We start from the raw sequence: 22,417 nt of genomic DNA on the forward strand, positions 1-22,417 counted from the left end.
AGTGTCTTGGATATTTCAAACTATTTTGCATTGATCATATTTATATTTGGATCCAGGTAGAAATGAAAGGGTGCAGATTAAAGTGAATCGAATCAACATAAATAAGCTAAGTGTGGGTCAGACAAACAGATACTCCCTTAACTCAGTGCAAAGAAATGTAGTCTTTTTGTTGGTTACTTTTCTTTTGCTGCTAAGGGTAGCAGTGGGTGCTTTCTACTCCTATTGTATGCTCACAGATTCCTAGGAGGTATGTTGTATCTTATCTTACCTTATTTATTAATATAAATCCAGGTGATGATGATGATACATGACTTTAAGATCCAAGGATTCTACAGTTCCAGGCAAAACTCTTCCTTTCAAATTTAACCTCTTGAAGACAGAGAATGGTCTTTCTTGAGCTATATTTCAGTAACTTTCTATTTCATTGCCTGAAACTTGACCAATGTAGACACTTTTCTTGGAAGTTTCATTTTTGGAAGGGTTAAGATTCATAAACAAAGTCGATACAAGAAATGTCTGATTAATTTCCTGGTTGAGCCAACTATTCATTTTCTCTTTTTCTTTTTCTAACATCAATTTTTGTTAGTGCTAACAATCAGAAGATCATTTAAGCCACAGACACTTTCATCTGAAAGATTTCAAACCATTCATTTTATTTTACCAATTTAATAATGAGATATTAAACTTGATACTAATGTTCCTACGTGTATAAAACCTGAAGCACAATCTGGTGTCTTGATTCCATATCTGGGAATCCCTTCTCACTGGACTCTGTCTCCATTTTATTCTGCCCATCAATTTGTACTCCCAGCTGTGGCATCTATCATCTTCTTGAATCTTACTCATTTCATGTCTCTGAGTCTCAAAAAAAAAAAGCAAAAAATATCCTTCAAAAATTCTGTATTTCCCTTTGTATCTTCCTCCTCTGCCCCTTTTTACATGTTATTCTCATAGCATGGAATTCCATACCTCCCTTTCAAATCTGTCAAACCACAGCTTTCACCATCTTTAAAGCTCTCTTGAGATCCTACCTCATCCAGGAAGCCTTACCCAATTAATTTCCAATACCTAATAGGCATCCATAGCATTTATGCATTTTTTTATCCTTTTTTTACAGGTCTACATTCAGTTATTCTAAAGGTCCATTCTAATATTTGCACTGCTACATATCATTCTCAATCTACTACTTGCTCCCAGGATTTGTAAATAATTTTTCTCTGTCTCCCCCATTAGATTGTAAACTCCTTTCGGACAGAAAATGCTGCACTCTCTCAAGTACTTTGTGCTGTGTTTTGCACTCTGTGTTGCTCAAAAAAATACCCCTGATAGATTGACAGAGACTGAATTCAAATATTCCTTTACTTGTCACTGGGGAAGGGGAGTAACCTTATCTTTCAGGACTTGGTACCAAATGATATCATGATTCAAGAAATGTATAAGGTGAGTTTAGGCTAGGAAAACATTATTCTAAAAATAGGACTTTGATCTGCAGGACAAAAAGTTCTCACCTTCCTTCCTGGGGTACACAGTAGGCAATTCTGACAACAAAAGTGTCAGGTAATCTGTTTTATATCTTGCAATTCCATTATATTCTCTGGAGGCTCTAGATCTCATTCATTTCTTATGAAAGAAATTTTTACCACCTATTGAATCCCAAAACATCAGAATTGTTCTTCAAATTCTCAACAGAGGACTCCATTGTTGGATCTCATTTGGCAGTTGAGTTCACAGATGGAAAAGGAAGACTGTCCAGTCTCAGTACTCTTGGAAATGCAGATAAACGTTTTTACTCTGTAACCATCTCAGTTAGAAAGGTGGTGGTGGAGGGACAAAAAAATAAATAAAGGTTAGCCATTTTAGGTCCCTCCTCCCAATAAAAGAGGGAAGTCAGTCTGCTTCCTAGGTGAACTGTGGTTCTGTGTCCCAACAGAATTATTGGAGAGCAGAGGTGTCCAATGTATTCTGTCCCAATGTGATCCCCATTTCTAATTAAGGTTATTTGCAAGTCCACTTATCTGACATGTGCATACAGCAAAAATAAAGCTTTTGGAAACCAGCACGTTGAAACAAAACCTTTGTTTTAAAATCCTCTTTTATCTCTCCCCTGTTTAAACTCTGGGTGCCAATGGCCCAAAGGAAGCTTTGACAATACTATCCATTGCTGCAGAAGCTCATAGCAGTTACAGTTGTTCAAATTGCTTACCATCCCCAATCTATTCTGTTATGGAAGGCGGAGAAGCAGCTCTAAGGAGTGACCCATTCAGCTATTATATTAATTTGTCAGCATCTACCCAGAATTCATTATTTTCACCCTGGAGCCCCCCAGAATGGGATTTGTCCCTGTCTATTTGTGAGGACAACAACTGCATTAAACAGACATTTAACCATTGCCACATGGATTAAATTATTTAAAGGGGAGGAGTTTGTAGAAGTTATAGTTTGGAGATTTGAAGAGTGTGAAGTCGGGTATGTACTGATTGTGCAAATGTAATGGTATGCTAATGAATGATAAGCTAGATTGTAATCATGGGGATTTAGGGAATAAAATGTAACAAATGTAAGTCTAATATGGATCACCTCCTAATGTGGAAGAATAACAGGAAACTAACTTCTCCCTTGGTTGCCTTCAATACCATTTATAAAGTAGAATTATCGGTAGATGGTTCCTGTCCTCTTCTCCTGTAAATTGCTCCTTCACCTTTTAGTTGGTTTCATTTTTCAAAAAAATCAACTTCATAAAATCTTATTTCCCTGAAGTTATCACTCTGGATATAGAAATGAGCTTAGAGCTCTTTACTTCCATGTTCTTCCAGAAGAAGACTTCCAGAAGAAATCAACAATGTTGTAACTCTGAATTTCCTTTTTGAGAGATAGGAATATGTGGATAATTCCTGTCCTTCCAGTTTGAAGATAGACTAGTGGATGTTGAGGTTTTTATCTGAGTGGGCAGGTGTAGGCTGATGAGATCAAAGTGCAGCTGACAATCCCCTCTACATTTTAATTTTGCGTTGTTGCACTGTTGCATTTGTTTTACCCAGAGCATGGGGCCATTTTTGTTTCTCCTTTTAGTATAGCAATTTCTAAGAAGTCTTTGCTCCAAGAACTCACCCAATTGATACTTGATAAAAATGCCCACCTCATCTCTGCTTTGCTGGTGCTTTCCAATTGCTCTGCCATTTGGAGCTTTACTGCATTGTGTCTTTATTGCAGCATGACCCGTGTAAAAAGCCTGGGCCTAGTAGTCAGAGGACCTGTATTCTAATCTACTCCTCCAAAACAGAGCGTAGAAAAAATGTTTGACATTTAGCATACGCTAAACAAATGCAATAATTATAATAACAATGCATTTAAACCTATTTCTAGTTCATGTATTTTAAATAACCATAGAGGAATTATTTGACTGTCTGCTGCTGTCTATTCATCTCCTCTGTGCTCCAAGCAAAGGTGTCATGCATGCAGTGAGCAACTGCTTTTGATATCCTTACTGCTTTTGAGCCTGCCTTTCCGTTTGATACCATGAATGAAATGTGGATGTACATACAGTTGCCTCTGTATTAGAAGATGCCACTGATGGGGAAATTTATCCACGCATCAGGTACACAACAGGGATGTGGACAGCCTAACCTATGTCTGATTGGATTACAGTCATCCCAGGTGCTCCTATCTGATCTTCCTTCACTCAGTTTAATTTACAGCATGGTTATGAGACACTTTTTCTTATTGGTTATTCCTGACATAAGCCACTTTTTTATTGTTCCTTGCCAATAGGATCTGAACGTTATTAGAGGCAGAAAGCTCCACTGTCCCTGGAGGTGTTTGGAGCTTGGGCTGATGCTTCTTGCCCATTGCCACCCTAGCTCCTTGGGGTACAGAACTGTGGAGGGACACAGGGAAGAGGTTGGCATAGGGGACAGGAAGAGTGGCAGCTGGGCTCCCCAAATGTCCCACCAGAGCTGGGACCACCTGCAACCACTTCCACTACTCAGAAAGCAGACCATATGACCCCAGCTTTTCAGGGCCCAGTACTGCAGACAAGGACAGAGGAGGGATGGAGAGAGGGTGGGAAGGGTAGAGGCCAGGCTCACCAAATTGTCCCACTGGAGCTGGGGGTGCCCACAGATATCCCACCTCCTTGAGGGAACTGAGTTGTGGAGGTGGACAAAGAGGAGGGGGAGATGGGCCTGGAGATGTAGAAGATAGGATCACCTGCACTGGGGAATTTATTTATTTTTATTTTTTTAAATAAAAAGAATATCACTGTTGCCTCCCCACAGTCAGTCATATCCACAGAGAGGGGAGGTCCAGCACCAAGAGGATCCATTTTTTATTTAGGGTGGCATTAATGGCAGACCTCTGCCTCCCTCCCCTCCCACAGCCCTGTGAGTAGCATTGGAGGGGGAAGGAGCAGCAGTTCTCCATGACTGGCTGGGATGCCCTCAGTGTGGCGGTTCAGACTCGGGTCCCCTCTGCTGTGGGGGTCTGCTTCAGGTTCACCCACACATGCTTTGGTTTTGGAGAGAACCACACATGTTTCCTTACTCCCCAGCTTTCATGGAAATTCCCACCTCTCACTTCCCTGGCTCCTCCTCCTGTTAGCCAGATTTGGTTAACTGGTAATTTGGCATGAGACAGATTGTCCCAAAGACATTTGAGAAGCTGCCTGTCATATCATCTTGATGGCTTTCACCTGAATAATATGCCACAGGGAAAAATGTGCCACCCTGTCGTGGAACTTCATGAGTGCACTGGAAAGACCAATATGGGACAGAGAGGCCTGGCCTCATTGTGCACATAAAAACCCATCCCCTTTTATATTATGTTTGATGTTTGCAGATCCTGGCATTGCTTATTCTTTTGCCTTCTTGTCTCCTTCTTTAGGAAGGTTTTGCTTGAAAAGAGCCACTCCTTCTTGAGAGCAATGTACCACCCTGGTCTATATTTATCAATTGATCCCCAATTTTCAGCAACAATGAAGCAGTATTTGGGGCTTAGTTTTATTATGGCTTAAAAGTATTTTCCTTAGATTCTTTGCTTTTGGTTTACCAATTTCAGCTTTCCTTACAGGAAAGTGAGTTGCACCAAGAAAACCATGCTACAGGTTGAGCATATCATCTATTTAACTCTATGGAAGTCCAAGTCTCAGAACCACAGAGAAAATTGCAAAGTTCTTCATCCACAATATTTTAAAAATCCACTTTTTCTACCCTATTCCAATAGTCTCCTTGCTGATCCCGGCTCTGCCACATGTCTGCTGTGTGACATTAGGCAAGGCACTTAACTTCTCTGTGCCTCAGTTCCTTCATCTGTAGAATAGGGATTAAGACTGTGAGTCCTATGTGGGACAGAGACAGTGTCCAACCTGATTACCTTGTATCTACCCCAGGGCTTACAACAGTGTCTGGCACATAGTAAGCACTTTACAAATACCATTATTTTTGTTATTACGACAATGATTCAAGGAATCAACCAATCATGTCTATTTGTTGAGCACTTATTATGTATGCAACACTGTACTATGAACCTGAGAGCATACAGTATAATAGAGCTGGTAGACACATTCCCTGATCACAAAAAACTTAGAGTCTAGAGGAGGAAACACTCCTAAAAATAAATTATAGATATGTATATAAGTGCTGTGGAGCTGAGGGTGAGATGAATATTCAGTGTTTTAAAGGTACAGATACAAGTTTAAAGGTGATGCAGAAGGAAGAGGGAGTAGGGGAAATGAGGTACTTAGTTGGAGAAGGCCTCTTGGAATAGATGTGATTTTTAGTAAGGCTTTGAAGGTGGAATAATGTTGGTCCTCATCTATGAAGGAAGAGGGAGTTTCAGTCTAAAAGGACTGTGTTGGCAAGGGGTTGGTGGTGTGATGGAGGGGAGTTGGTTTTAAAGAAGTGAAGCTTAAGGTATGAATTGTGATGCCTGGGTTGTAGTAAGCAATCAGCAAAATGAGGTAGGAGGAGAAGGGCTTTTTGAGTGTTTTAAAACAAATGGTAAGGAATTTCTATTTGATGCAAAGGTGGATGGGCAACTAGTGGAGGTTCTTGAGGAGTGAGGGGTCATGGACTAAAGTTTTTTCAGAAAAATGTTCCAGGTAGCAAAGTGAAATGGAGAGACAGGAGGTGGGGACGTCAGTGAAAAGGCTAATGCGGGACTCAAGGTGCTATAGGATAAGTCCTTGGATCAGCCTAGTGGTAGTTTGGATGGAGAGGAAAGGGCAAATTTTAGTGATGTTGCGAATGTTGAACTGACTGCATTTGGTGACGTATTGAATATGTGGGTTGAATTAAAGAGATGTGTGGAGGAATAATAATAATTATTATTATGGCATTTCTCAAGGGCTTACTATGTGCCAAGCACTGTTTTAAGCACTGGGGTAGATACAAGGTAATTAGGTTTGATGTGTATATGTATCTCTGATTCTATTTATTTATATTGATGCCTGTTTACTTGTTTTAACATCTGTCTCCTCGATTCTAGACTGTAAGCTTGGTGAGGGCAGGGATTGTCTCTCTTCATTGCAGAACTGTACTTACTAAGCTCTTACTACAGTGCTCTGCTCACAGTAAGCACTTGATAAATATGAGTGAATGAATAAATAAGTTGTCCCACTTGGGACTCACAGTCTTAATCCCCATTTTACAGATGAGGTAACTGAGACACAGAGAAGTTAAGTGACTTTCCCAAGGTCACACAGCATAGTGGTGGAGTCGGAATTAGAACTCACATCCTCTGACTCCCAAGCCTGTGCTCCTTCCTCTAAGCCATGTTGCTTAAATGACGAAGTTACAGGCTTGTGAGACAGGGAGGACACTGGTGTTGGGTGCAGTGTGGGAAATGACAGTAGGAGGAGAGGGTTTGGGTGGGAGGATGAAGGAGTTCTGTTTTGTACCTATAAAGTTTGAGGCATCAGTGGTGCTCCAAATAGAGATGTCCTGAAGGCAGAAGGAAATGAGAGACTACCAAGAGGGGATATGTCATGGCTGGTGTGGTACATTTAGGAACAATCTGCACAGAGACCATGGTTGTAACTGTGGGAGCAGATGTGCTCTCCAAGAGAGTAGGTGTAGTTGGAGAACAGAAGGAGACCCAGAAGTGAGCCTAGAGGGGCTCCAACAGTTAGAGAGTGGGAGGCAGAGGAGGAACCTAGAAAAGAGATCGAGAAAGAGCAGCTAGAGGAGAGCCAGGAGAAGAGAGTGCCAGTGGTATCCTGGCTTGACTTCAGGATCAATCTCTTTGCTGACCCCTATCTCCCATTTCTCTCCTCTCCAGTTCATATATCACCCTGCTGTCCAGATCATTTTTATTAAAAACAAAACAAAACAAAACAAAAAAACCCTCCCAATTCCTAAATGATTTCCATTGATTTCTAATCCCTCTCCAGATCAGGCAAAAATTCTTAACAATTGGCGTTAAAGCACTCAATTAGCTTTCTCCCTCCTACATATCTACTCTCATCTTTCACCACACCCCAGTTTGCACTCTTCATTGTTCTCAAGCAAATTTATTCACTGTTCTTTGTTCTCCTTTCTCCCACCACCAACTCCTTGATCATATCCTCTTTCCTGCCTGGAATTCCACCCCATCCTCTCCCCTTCCTCCTTCAATCCAGCAGACCACTGTGCTCTCCGCTTTGAGGTCCTGATATCACATCACCTCCAGTAGGCCTTACCCAATTCATTTCTAATGTCACTTTATATCTCCCCTATGGCTATTTTATCATTTCTTCACCACCTAAAACACCTGGGTACCCACACACCTCAATAACATGTATATCAATCAATCAATCAATCATATCTATTGAATACTTACTGTATGCACATACTAAATGCTTGGGTGAAGACAATGTAACAGAACTGGTAGACATGTTCCCTACCAACAACAAGCTAACAGTCCAGAGGGGGAAACAAATATTAATATCAATGAATTAATTGAGGATATGCACATAAGTCCTATGGGGCTGAAGGAATGGTGAATAAAAGGTGCAAATCCTAGTGCAAGAGCTACACGGAAGGGAGTATGAGATGAGGAAATGAAGGAGAAAATGAAGGAGAAAATGAAGGTTTAGTTGAGGAAGGCCTCTTGGGAAGGATATGTTTTTAATAAGGCTTTGAAGGTGGGGAAAGTGAATGTCTGTCAGTTATGAAGAGGGAGGGAGTTCCAGACTAGATGCAGGCATGGGCAAGGGCTGTCAGTGAGACAGAGGAAATCAAAGTCACAATGAGCAGGTTGGCGTTAGAGAAGTAAACTGTGTGGGCTGGGTTGTAGTAGGAAATCAGGATAAGGTAGGAAGCGGCATGGTGATTGAGTGCTTTAACCTTTATCGTAAGGAGTTTCTGATTGATGTGGAGGTGATGGGCAACCACTGGAGTGTCTTGAGGAGTAGAGATTTATAGACTGAACAGTTTTTTAGTGAAGTGATCCAGTCAGCAGAGCAAAGTATGGACTGGAGTGGGGAGAGACAGAAGGCAGAGAGGTCAGCAAGGAGGTTGATGCAGTCAGTAGTTGAGGTGGGACAGGATAAGTACTTGGACTAATGAGGTAGCAGTTTAGATAAGAGATCCCGTTGTTATGTAGGGATTGTCGCTATCTGTTGCTAAATTGTATTTTCCAAGCATTTAGTACAGTGCTTTGCACACAGTTAGTGCTCAATAAATATGATTAAATGAATTAGAGAAAAGGGTGGATTCTTCCTCCTATCTCTATTTTAGCATTGCTCTCCCTGATAGAATGAAAGGCATTTGAAAAAGGCACTAGGTTTAATAATAATTGTGCTTTTTGTTAAGCACTTACTATGGACTGAGCACTGTAATGAGCACTGGGGTAAATACAAGTTAACCAGGTCTGATACAGACTCTGTCCCACATGGAGCTCACAGTCCAAGTAGGAGGTAGAATAGGTTTTGGATTCCCACTTTAGAGATGAGGAAATAGAGGTACAGAGAAGTGACGGTACTTACCCAAAGTTGCACAGCAGGTGAAAGGCAGAAACAGGTTTAGAACCCAGGACCCTTGACTCCCAGGACTAGGTTCTTTCCCCTAATATAAGTTATCTCTCATCATATTGTACTCTTCCAAATAGTTTAGTGTTCAGCACACATTCTATGCTGAAGGAATACTACTGGTCAATTTTTTAATTCCTTGAAATACCTTCAGTTTGCTCTGAATCTTAATACCATATAGATGCCTCAGATGGTCTATTAGTCTCCCAAATAGCATACTAGTCTTCCTGATTAGTTTTCTAACTTTATGCCTGTGTTCTTCCTTAATTGGATAGTTTGCTACTTGGATAGGAGAATTCACGGATTATCATTAGCTCTGTGTTCCCAATGGAAGTCTCTGGTTATGCATAGGGCTTGCCATGTTCAAATTTGTATATAATTTTGGAAGTCTTTGCACCACAGTGATTTGCTGGTCTGAAAAGAGATTCATAATCCCCTTACCTATTCTTCTATGTGAACTCGAAGAGCATAGCAATCAGCAAATAGCTCGTTAATGGTCAGGCAACATGTTTGCTAATTCTGTTGTATTGTACTCTCCCAAGAGCTTAGTTCAGTGCTCTGCCCCTAGTAAGTGCTCAAAAAATTTGGCTGATGATAATAGCTTTCATAATTCTGATTCAAAATCTATTCACTTGCATTGAAGAAGTTGTCCTTTTTTATGGCATTTGTTAATTCCTTACTATGTGCCAGGTGATGTACTAAGCACCCTAATTTAGTAAAGGCACAAGGTTGTAAACATTTATTTTGGTCTAGATCATTTACCTCCCTACAGGAGGTGCAGTGAATTTCAGAATTCTTATATTTCCTGCAGTCCCTGCTTTGGGAAGTTAAGGGCTGCTAATACACTAGTGGAAAGAGTGCATTAGCTGAGGGCATAAAGATACCTGGGTTCTGGTCTTGAGGATACCTATCAGAGTTATGGTGTCAGTGGTGGAGCCTCTACCTGAGGAACCACCTAGGGTGCTCCCCAAGGTTGATCGACCCAGAAGAAGTTCCAAAAAATAGCTGGGGTCTGTGAGGAATATGTGAGAATCACTGACTGCAGTGGCTATAAAGGCCACTACCTTCTCCCTCAAAGCATTATAGTCAATTATTGGCATTATGCTGTGGTCTATAAATATGCCCTGTCCATAAAAGTGTGTTCAATCACTTCACAATGCAGAAGCAGCATAGCCCAGTCAAGAAGCACAGTACTGGGAGTCAGAATATCTGGGTTCTAATCCTGGATCTGCCATTTTTTTCATGGTATTTGTTAAGTGCTTACTATGTGCCAAACACTGTTCTAAGTGCTGGGGTAAGTACAAGTTAATTAGGTCAGAAACAATCCCTTCTGTGTGACTTGAAGCTAGTTTTCTGCTGTGTGACTATGAGCTAGTCACTTAACTTCTCTGTGCCTTAGTTACCTCATCTGTAAAATGGAGATTAAGACTGTGATTCACACGTGGGACACGGACTGTGTCCAACCTGATTATTCTGTATCTACTCCAGGGCTTAGAGCAGTGACTGGCACATAATAAGCACTTTAAAAATATCCTTAAAAAACAAAACAAAATAATGTGCTGCTAGCCTGCCCAGCTATTAGTTTATGACTCTCCATTTCAGGGCAGAAACAGGACAAGCTGTGTTGAGTGTGTGCAAAGCTCTAGTGTTACAAACCAATTACTTCCTTCAGGTTCTTGGTCTTTAAGTGTCAAGACCAAGACTCATCTGTTGTCTTGACAGAAGACTCCATTGCTTATTTAAGGTGGTCAAGTTGGTTATTAAACTCCCTCTCTTCAAAAACCTCCATGCTTTTGAAGGAAATGCTTTCTGTCTGAACAGTTGAAGGGACAAGAAAACTTCCTGGAGTCTATAGTTGTGGAGACAGAGTATTTCCACTTTTGTTCTTGCCAATTAAAGAGATCTTGGTTAAGCCATTTAACCTCTTTGAGAGAACTTCCCAACTTACTCCCTCCATGGGAATTAATGGACCTGAAAGCTGGCCTAGAAAGTGCTTCTTATCTAACTTTTTCCAGGTAAAGAGCAAATCAGAAACTGACCTTTTTGCCTCACCTTATTTCTTGTAAAGGGAGAGAGTAACTTTCTCTCATTAGAGGGGTTGTGAGTTTAATAAGGGTTTTTGCGGAGCATAGACAACAGGTGATTAGGAAAGGGTGGACTAGTTGATATAATTCTCTATCAGACCTAGATCTGCCTTTTGGATTGGCATGGCTCTAAATCATGCATCATGGAATAAAGGAAGCCATTCTGATAGTCAAATTAAATCTGCTCCAGCACATTCCTGGGCTTCTCTGCAAACAGTGTCTCATTTCACACATCATGTGTGGATGCGGAATTGTTTCCTCCACCCCATATCTCTTAACAAGCTCTTCAATGCAGCTGGAATTAATGCTTCCTGTCGTTTTAAATAATGTGACATTGAAATACCAATTTTTAATGTGCTGGCATTTAACATGCCACAATATTTCAGTTATTTTACATTCGTTTTGGTACTCTAGTGTTATTACAGCTGTTATGAAATTCTGACAAAGAGGTGCATTTCTTTCTTCTGTTCCCCCATAATTGCTTTTTGCCGCATCTCTGAACCGTAACCATGGCGATCCGCAACATTCATCAGAGGATCTCTTGTTATTTCCCTCGTGTGAATGAAAAACAAAGTGGCATAAATATTCGCAGAAGTTTTAAAAAGGCGGCATTTTCCCCCCTTTTTTCTTTTCTTTTTTTTTTTAAGTTATCAATTGTAGAGGTTCTATTGAGGAGAAAAACGAGGCTTCATTGCTTGGGGTTTTTCATTTTTGAAAATGAGAGAGAAGCTTTTATGACAGGGTCTTTCTGTGGAAGGCAAACTGAAAAAACTCGAACTCTAAGTCAGGGCCTTCTGAAAGAAGGAACTGTTGTTATCGGGGAGAAAGAGAAGAAATAAAAGATTTAGTCTTTCCCAGTTTTGACTAGTGACAAACAAGGCCTTGTTTGGACTATTCAATGTGGAACATCATTATCATATTAGAGTCTTGTGAATTGTAGTTGGAGATGGAACTTTCTCACTTCCCATTGGTTGAGCCAACCTTTTCTAAACGCTGGGGGTCATCTGCTTGAGCTTTCCATTTAGGTGGAAAGTTGAAATAACTGGCTACTGGCAAGAGTTGAAATGCCACCCCTGCTGGGTTTGTGTTGACCACCAGCTGCGCCTAAGCCCTCTGACCAATTCATCCCTCACCAGTTGTACTTAGGAGGTGTGAGACTTTGAGGTGAAAATGGTTTGTGACATTTCCTTTTAAGTTTTCTGAGGGAAGTGCTTTTCTGCTCATGACAGTATAGAGTCCATGAACAGATGTAGTAATTAGTCTCCCCTGCTCCAAACCAACCCCATTTGATTTTTTTATTGTAATTTGAAGTTTATTTACATCATGATAGTTCCATAACACACACTGAGCTGGTTACCATAGCAGAAGTTTAATCCCAACTCTACTGGTAAGTCATTTAATCACTGGTATTGAGCATTTACTGTAGAGGAGACTGTACTAAGTGCTTGCAAAAGTGTATACCATAGAGTTAGCAGACATGATCCCTACCCACAAGCTGCTTACAGTCTGCAGGGAAAGACAAACGTGAAAATAAATTACAGTTAGGAGAAATAGTAGAGTATAATAATAATAATAATAATGTTGGTATTTGTTAAGTGCTTACATGTGCAGAGCACTGTTCTAAGCGCTGGGGTAGACACAGGGGAATCAGGTTGTCCCACGTGGGGCTCACAGTCTTAATCCTCATTTTACAGATGAGGTAACTGAGGCACAGAGAAGTTAAGTGACTTGCCCACAGTCACACAGCTGACAAGTGGCAGAGCCAGGATTCGAACCCATGAACTCTGACTCCAAAGCCCGTGCTCTTTCCACTGAGCCTAATGATATGTACCAAACTGTTACCCACTCTCAGGATCACACCTAGAGAGTTTCCTGTATGCTACCAGCCTCAGCTATGGGAGGGAGAGGCATACCCATTCCATTCCTAGCTTGGGCAGATGGCTAGCGAGTGAAAGACAATCTGCTTCAAGTCAAAACTTACCTATGCTTGGCAGCAGTGACATGGGGGAGAGTCGAGGACAGAGATTCAAGATTACTGCGTGGAAAAAAACAATGGTAAAACACCTCCATATTTTTACCAACAAAAGTCTACAGATACAATACCAGAATGATTGCAGGTGGTGGGGGAACGTTTTGGGAGAAACGTGTCCATGGCGTCAGAGACAACTTGACAGCATAAGACACGACAAGACCAAACTGCTGTGGGTCTGGGTTGAGTATCAAAGTGTTTAAGGAGTACACAATCAAGTGCATAGGTGATGCAGAGGGGAAGGGGATAGCAAAAATAAGGGAATAGTAGAAAAAAGCCTCTTGCAAGAGATATGATTTTTGAAGATGGGGAGAGTGGTGTGCCTCAGTTTTCTCTTTCCTATTCAGACTGTAAGCCCCATGTGGGATGGGAACTGTGTCCAACCAACACTTAGAACAGTGCTTGACACATAGTATGTGCTTAACAAATACCTTTATTGTATGTTCATAACAATGACAGAATAATTTGAAGGAGTGGGTTTTAAGTTAGATTTTGAAGGAAAGTAGAATCATGAGTTTTTGCCTCACAAAGAACATAGGATATTTAAGCTGGGGAGAATGGTGGGTGCTATAAAATGCAAGGCATTTATATCAATTGAGCCATTTTAATTGTTTTTGCATATATGGAGTGCATTGCTTTTGCCCATTTCCTCTGAAGTTTTCACAAAGGTTCTCTGGCTTCAGGGAAAGTTTTACTATATGAAGATAAGATCTAATTTCTGCCTTGCTTTTAAAATGTGAAAGATTCTAATTTTCTTCCAAATTTAGCATAATGTGCAGAACAGCTATTGACTGAAGCATAAAAGTCAACTTTTGAGGAAACTTTTGCAGTTCATTTTGGGGGAACAAAATTGGGCTGCCTGGTCTACTATAATTTGACCACTTATTTACCCTTGAGATAGCATTTTTCTGCTGGGTTTAGTGTTTAGAACATTCATTACTATCCTCACCTGTTTTTCAACTTTGGCATTCTCATTCATTAACAGTTGTAAATTTGGGTTCCATGATTGTATTCCTAATGTCTGAATTCCCATAATCAACAGAGAGCAACTTAACTACCAGAATGATTATGAGGCTAGAAAGAACAATTTAAGTGACTCCAGCCAACAAGGAGCTTATATTTGAAAAAACGAAGTCCAGATACACATATATTTATAAACAAATATCAAAGGGGTATGATTTGAGTAGGATAGTTGCCTGCATTAATTAATTCTTCAAATTTTGTTTCACAGACCTGCTATAGGCATAAGAAGAATAAGCTTTGAAAAGGCAGTGAAACAGTGGCTAAGAAAGAATTTGTCATGGTTGAAGTGGGAATTAGCATGGACATTCTAATCTGCCCCTGATTTATAATATTGATTATATTCACCATTATCAAGAGCTTTTATAGACTTACCTTCTTTGTATCAAGAGTGTTTTTCATTAGCTTCTTGAAAAGTTACACAAGTAACCACTTCAAAAGCTTGGAAACACAATCTCCAGGCAAATATTTGTGTTGATTTTTTCTGTGTTAATACCATAAATATTTTGTTCAATCTGGCCACTTCTCTCCAATAGAGGGGAGACACAATAGACATTACCCAAGATCATGGTACACCATGATTAACTCAAACATACACATTTCATTTACTCCTGCCGGGTTCTCTGATTGTAAAAATACAATATCAGATCCACTGCCCACCCCCCACCCCCCATTCTCCTCACTGCCCTCATTAAATGAATAGTGGATTGGAGATCATGTCTGATGGAAACTCTCCATTGAGCATCTTCCTTAAAGGTGAAATTAGATTTTCTTTTGGATTTCCTATGTCTTTAACTTAAATGTGTATGAGTTTCTCATTAGAAATGAAGACTGCCTTGTAATAATGATTTCTGCTGTTTTAAAGAACACAGTCTAATTTCAGAGCCCAGACAACTTTCAAAAGAATACAAGATACCTAGTGTTTTATTTTAATTTAATTTCCCCTTCTTTGGATCTTGGCAACAGAAAGTAGAAGATTCAGTGGCACAGAGCAGAGCTTGTACCATTTGAAGTTGCCCTGGTTTGTCCCTATGCAGTACATTTGGAGAGATCATGTGGTGAGAAGCATTTATTTGCAGGTATAGAGACTGTAAAATTGTATCAGAAAATTAAAAAATTTTAATTAGAAGGCAGCATCTGTGAGCTTTTTGCTGGAAGCCATTCTTTGTGGTGATACATTATACCAGCTCTGTGGCCCCTTATCCCCTTCCCACCATGTCAGAGATGGTAAAACTGGGATTTTTCTCTTGATGTGATCCTTGTAACACAGTCAGATCCTTAATATTTAACAAGCTGCTGGTGCCTCCTGGAAAACTCTGAAACATGTTTCATTAAGAGGCACCCCTTCTTGTGGAGCTCCTCATGTGTCCTCTGTTTTTCTTTCATTTCACATTTTCAAGATACCCTAGGTCTCAAAGCAGGATGGAAATTTCTGGAGAGTTCTTGAACTCAGAATTCCCCATCCAACACTGTAATAATCTATCTGTGACAGTAAAATCTACACAGCAGCCAATTTGTGAAGCTGTCGGCAGAGTTTGATTTCAATCTGGGGAATATTTCACCAGATGCCAAAAAACTCCATGAAACAACAACAACAACAACAAAAACTACTAAGCTATCTCAATCTTGTTTTCTTCAGTGATAGCTTTAGCAAAATGGAAGGAGAAGAGGTAAGTGAAAAGCTTCTGAAATTAATACTATTTGTTCAGCCTGTAAGCAATCTCAGGATCTTTGTAAATAAAGACTTGGCAATAACCTGCTTTATCAGACCTTTGAGCTGTGGCTAGCCTTGCTTGTGAGTCCAAAGTCTTACATCCCCATTAAACTAGTGCTGCCTAACAATAATAATAATAATGCTGATGGTATTTATTAGGAGTCTACTATGTACCAAGCACTCTGGTACAAATACAAGATTGGACCAGTTGCTGTCACACAGAGTCTAAGCAGGAGGAAGAATGGAAGCTTTGGAGTTCTAAGGCAGCTATTTGTGTAGCTATAGAAATTAGTTACTGCTCATACACCCACAAACAGAAATAAATTTTTCTGAACTTAAAATAAGCCACAGGCAAGCAGTACATCTGACAAAAATATTCCATCTGATCCCCAGCAGTAACGCTAAAATTAATGCTTCAGTTAGTGCTTCACCCATCAGTAACCTCATCATCCTGTTGTGGTAACAATAATAACAATAATTTGGCATTTGCTATGTGTTTACTCTGTGCCAAATACTCTACTAAGCGTTGGTGTAGAGATACAACTAATCAGGTCAGACCCAGTCTCTGTCCCACATGGAGCTCAGGGTCTAAGTAGTTAGGAGACCAGACATTGACTCTCCATTAAATGACTGAGGAAATTAAGTGCAGAGAAGTTAATGACTTGCCCAAGATGTCAAAGCAGGAAAGTGCCAGTGTTGGGATTAGAACCCCAGCTCCTCTGACTCTCAGATTTGTTTTCCAAAAATCAGGTGAAAAAGTTGTGTACCTGAAAATTCCTTGAACTGGTCTAAATGTGGTGAGCAGAACTAATGTAAAGTGACCCAATTTTGCTTGGGTCCAAAGCAGGCAGGGAGAGGGTTTCCAGGAAAGAAAACTGCAGGACAGGGAGATATGAAAACCATTCAGAGAGGCTCATTGTCAGTGGCAGGGCGGAGTAAAGGAACAATCATACAGGCATAGGATACAGGAACAGCCAAAACAATATCCTTCTGTGTCTACTCCTTTCTTTTTCTCTCCTTCAGCCTCAAATCACTCCCCGCTGTGCCCTTCCTTCTTCTACCTGTCCACCTGCTTGGGTTTTCAGTAGCCCATCTCTTGCTCATTCTTACCCCTTGTTCCCATTGTTTCCTGCTAACTTCAGACAGGTTGAACTGCTTAGCTCTTTTGAGCCCAGACATCTCTCTAAAATCCCCTATTTTGGGGGCAGCACAATTTCCTTGCTTCAGGAGGACTTGGAATGCACAGTCCAGACTTGGTACAAAGCTGGACCAAGAGGCTTGGACTTGATCAGGCCTGAGAGAAACCACTAGGTTTTTGAATCCATAGGTTCAATACAGCACCACATGCAATACTCTTAGGGTGGTCATTTGTCTATTTTGGTGCTGGACAATCCAATTTTCATTTGGTCTGTCCCCAGTCGAGTTGTACTGTGTGAATGGGCTGGTGAAAGGGGCATTTGGTAGTATTAAGAGCCACTGATGACCACTTTAATCTTCCCCCAAACCCACTGCCAAGTGTAAGCAAATGATATGGGTTGGTTTAGAAAATGTGAAAGTTTTGATGCATTTCATTATTCACAAGGGCAGTGGAGATTTTCTGGAAATAGGAAAAAATGCTCAGAGATAAAATTTGAAAATGAAATCTTACTGGCAAGAAGCACTTTGTTATGAATAAGTAACATGAATAATAAATATGCCTTGCCCAATACATATGTCAATTTTCACTGAGCAGTTGGCAGCTCTCTGGGTGAGAAAATGGGGACATTGCCACAATTTTTGTGAATAACATTCAAACATTCATTCAATAGTATTTATTGAGTGCTTACTGTATGGAGAGCACTGTACTAAACTCTTGGGAGAGTACAGTATAACAATAAACAGACACATTCCCTGCCTACAACAAGCTCACAGTCTAGAGGGGGGCTGGAGGAGACAGACATTAATATAAATGAATAAATTACAGATATGTACATAAATGCTGTCGGTCTGGGAAGAAGAACAAAGGGAGCTAGTCAGGGCCATGCAGAAGTGAGTAGGAGAAGAGGAAATGGGGGCTTAGTCAGAGAAAGCCCCTTGGAGGAGATATGCCTGAAATAAATCTCTGAAGGGATGAAGAGTAATTGTTTGTCGGATTTGAGGCCAGGCCAGAGGCCAGACATGGGTGAGAGTCAAGATGGACGAGATTGAGGCACAGTGAGATTAGCATTAGAGGAGTGCAGTGTTTGGACTGGGTTGCAATAAGAAAGTAGCGAGGTGAAGTAGGAAGGGGCAAGGTGATTGAGTGTTTTGAAACCAATGGTGAGGAGTTTTTGTTTGATATAGAGGTGGATGGGCAACCACTGGAGTTTTTTGAGGAGGAGGGAAACATGTCCTCAACACTTTTGTAGGAAAATGATCCGGGTAGTAGAGTGAAGTATGAACTGGAATGGGGAGAGACAGGAGGCTGAAAGGTCAGCAAGGAGGGTGATGCAGTAATCCAGACAGGATAGGATGAATGGTTGTATTAACATGGGAGCAGTTTGGATGATGAGGAAATGGTGGAATTTAACAATGTTGTTAAGATAGGACTGACAGGAATTAGTGATGAATTGAATATGCAAATATCATCCAAAGATCCCAGTGAGAGAAAGATCTCCTAGAAGGGAAAGATGGTCTTGTTTCTTTCCTTTGAATCCATGCCAAAAGACGTACCAGTTATTAATTAATGAATGGTATTTATTATGACCTTACTGGATGCAGGACACTGTATTAAGTGCTTAAGAAAGTACATTACAGCAGAGTTGGTAGAACCATTCCCTGCCTAAAGGAGCTTACAGACTAGACGGGGAGACAGACACGAAAATAAATTACATGTAGGAGAAATGGCAGGGAGAAAAGATATGTACATGAGTGGAGTGGGAGTGAGATTAGGGTGTGAATATCAAGTGCTTAAGGGTACAGAGTCAAGTGCATAGGAGACACAGAATGAAGGGAAGGAAAGGAAATGAGGACTTCGGAAAGGCCTCTTGAAGAATATCTGATTTTAGAAAGGCTTTGAAGATGGGCAGGGTGGTATTCTGTTAGAAATGAATGAGGAGGGAGTTCCAGGCCAAACAGAGGATCTGGGCGAGGGTTGGTTGGCAGGGTGCAAAAGAATGAAGAAAGGGGGTCTAGTTTGGCATGAGAGGAGCAAAGTGTGTGGATTGGGTTGTGGTAGATCAGTGAGGTAAGGTAGGAGGGAGAAAGCTGATTGGGTGCCTTAAAGCAGATGGTAAGAAGTTTCTGTTTGAGAAAGAGGATGAAAAGGGTGGAGTTGAAGATTGCTGTCAGGGAGAGAAAATGAGAAGGGGCAAGTGTTTTGATAAAAAAGTGAAGAAGTGGGGTTGGAGGCACAGATGGAGGGGGTGGAATTTGAGAGGAGAGAGGATATCGCCTTTTGTGGTACTGCTGGGAAGATTAGGGAGTAGATGAGAGGATTGGAGAGGGCAGGAGAGATTTTAGGGAGATAGTCCTTAATATTTTCAATGTAGTTTGAAGTAATTTCCAGTGAGATTTTTCCTGCATAATTTGAGTGAAATCTATTGATCACTGTGTTCATGGTCTCTGGGTTACTTTAATTTTAAGATTCATAAAATACTCTATTTTATTTTTACTTGTCTACCATTTAAACCTGCGTGATCAATATAATTTTCTTCCCTAAAGTTATGATAATTTTATATTTATATGATTTTTATTAAGAAATTCTCCATTGCTAGCGTAGCATATATCCCTTAGACATTAAATTTCATGTCAAGTCTATAGTTGGGAGTATACTACTGGTAAGGATGAAATATGAATCATGAAAAGCCTCCCGTAGAAGATGAGATTGAAGAAGAGGAGATGTGTGGTCTGGAGAATTTGAAGTAGGAGGAAGTTCCGGTCAGGAGAAAGGGTATAAACAAAGGATCAGAAACGGAAGAGAAGAATAAAACACATGATTACATTAAATTTTAGAGAAATGAAGAATGCAAGCTGGATTAGTGGGAGAAGCGGTGGGAATAGATAACAGCAGGGTACTTGAACAGTTAACTGAAATGGGAAAAATCATAAACAGAGGCTAGAAGAAACATTTTCAAGTTGTAACAATGCAAAACCACCAATGACATAGCTGTCCACAGCAGGACAAGCTCCTTGTAGGCTGGGGACATGTCTACCAACTCTGTTACACTGTACTCTCTCAAGTGTTTAGCACACAGCTCTGCTTACAGTAAGCACTCAGTAAATACCACTGATAAATAGCAGTCTGCAATGTGTAGGGGAAAAAAAATACTTAGATATACTGGCCCTGAGCTAAATGTTTCCATCTTGGGGAAGATGGTGATCTGAAAAGGAAGAAATGAAATTGATGACAAGTACTATGGATAGCAAATGCCACAGTGCAAAGATGAACTTTTTTTTTTTACATACGGAAGGAACAATGTGTCCTGCATTGCTCTTGCAGCCTTTCACTTACACACTGATAAAATTTCACCATCAGTTGTGTTATTTGTGAACCTGAAGGAAAGATGTGGGTTTGTATGCCCAGTTTGGCCACTTGGTTTAGAACTAGTAGAAAACCACAGCTTTTCTACATATATTTCCTGTTTGGGTGAATGCTCTGAAGACCAACTTGCAGTAATTATCCTCACCTAAAGTTAAGCCAAGTGGTTACAGAACAGAATGAATTGACGTTGATTCAGTTTTTTTTTTTATCATTTCTAGGTTTGTTTACCCGTTGGATTCATGTCAACTGAAGTGAAACATGAATTCTTATTTTTGATTGTTACAGATTCCAGGGTTTAATTTGTAATACCCAATATGGTCATCTAAATTCATCATTGTTAAAGAGCCCCTTGAAGTGGTTCAAATCAGTTATTCATTTTCTTTCTAACTTGCCAATCCCTTCAGCTATCTATACTCATTTAGGTTGGAGAGCACACGCTTCTTATAGCCATTCTTTTTAGAGCTATGTCATTAATTCACATGTTTTAGCTATGTTACAGTGTATTAATGGGATACATTTTTGACAGACCCTCAGGTTCATGTTATCTTAAGTGCTGCATCCTGCATAAGTGTTTCTTCCAACATCACAATGTGTTTTATCCAACTAAATACGTGTTGCTAGAATAATAATAATAGTAATAACAATAGTATTTTTTCATGGTGTTTTTCAAGCACTTACTGTGGGTCAAGCACTGTTTTAAGTGCTGAGGTAGATACAAGTCAATCGGGTGAGGCACAGTCACTGTCCCACGGCAGGGGGGTGGGAAGCAGTGCTTGCAGTCTTAATCCACCTTTTTACAGGTGAGGTAACTGAGAAACAGGGAGGGTAAGAAATTTACCCAAGTTTACACAGCACGAAAGTGGAGGAGCTGGGTTAAAAGCCCATGTCCTTCTGACTCCCAGCTCTGCTCTCTATACACTAGGCCATGCTGCTTCTTCAATTTAAGGATTTATTATGTACCAAGCACTAAAACAGACACAAGTTAATCAGATTGGACACAGTCCCTCCCACATGGGACTCATTTCAATATTCCCTAATCCACAAAATTCCTATATCCAAAACATACAATGAAGACACACATATGGAACAACCGACTGATTAGGCTAAGGCAGAAAAATTAACTTGGTAATGATTTACATCAATAATTCCCCCTAAGGATGCTTCAGGGCTGCTGAGGAAAAACCTGTCTGCAGATTTGGTAGCACAATCCAAAAGTCATCAGTTGGATTTACACTGAAAATCCTAGTAATAATAAATAATAATAATTATAAAAGTCACTGTCTACCACATTTAGTCCAATAAACTCAAGTGAATTGCTTAATACCATTGGTAGATTGGTTGAAGTCGGGTGATGCTGAGCTTTTGGGTTGAGAGGAATGGAGCAGTAAACAAGCCTCTAGACTGTAAGCTCTTCCTCTAGACTGTAAACTCAACCTGTAGACTGTAAGTTCATTGTGGGCAGGGAACGTGTCAGTTTATTTTTATATTGTACTCACCCAAGTGCTTAATACAGTCTTCTTCATACAGTCAGCACACAATGAATATGATTGAATGAATGGAAACTTAGGCCTCATAGAACAGTAAAAACAGATTCACTGGAAACAGAGTGACAAAAGTTGATTAGTGAGAACTCCCTAGTAGGGCATTTGGAGAGTTGAATTTAGATCAATGTCATCTGGAACCCATGGGTTCTGATATTTATTCAATTGTTTGGCCTCTGAAGTGCCTTCCTTGGTTGCCTAAATAAATGGTATCCTGAGAGGTGGAAGGAGCATGTTGAGATAACATTTGCTTCCTGAAGAAGCTATAGGGATATGCCAACTGTGGTCATCTTTATTATCCCCGAACTCCTTCAAATAAATTGGGATGCTCATAACGCTTTTGACTTGGCAACACTCATCAGAATACCCCTCTCTCCTTATCTGAATCATTTAGTCAAAACAAGGGAACACTGTCAGATGATCCTCTATGTAACTCTATGGACAATGTGAAACATGTATTATCTATTAGTCCTCCTCGAAGGCTGGGATCATTCCTTCATTCAGTAGTATTTATTGAGCCCTTACTA

This window comes from Ornithorhynchus anatinus, chromosome 5 (genome assembly GCF_004115215.2).
Source record: "Ornithorhynchus anatinus isolate Pmale09 chromosome 5, mOrnAna1.pri.v4, whole genome shotgun sequence".
NCBI lineage: Eukaryota > Metazoa > Chordata > Mammalia > Monotremata > Ornithorhynchidae > Ornithorhynchus > Ornithorhynchus anatinus.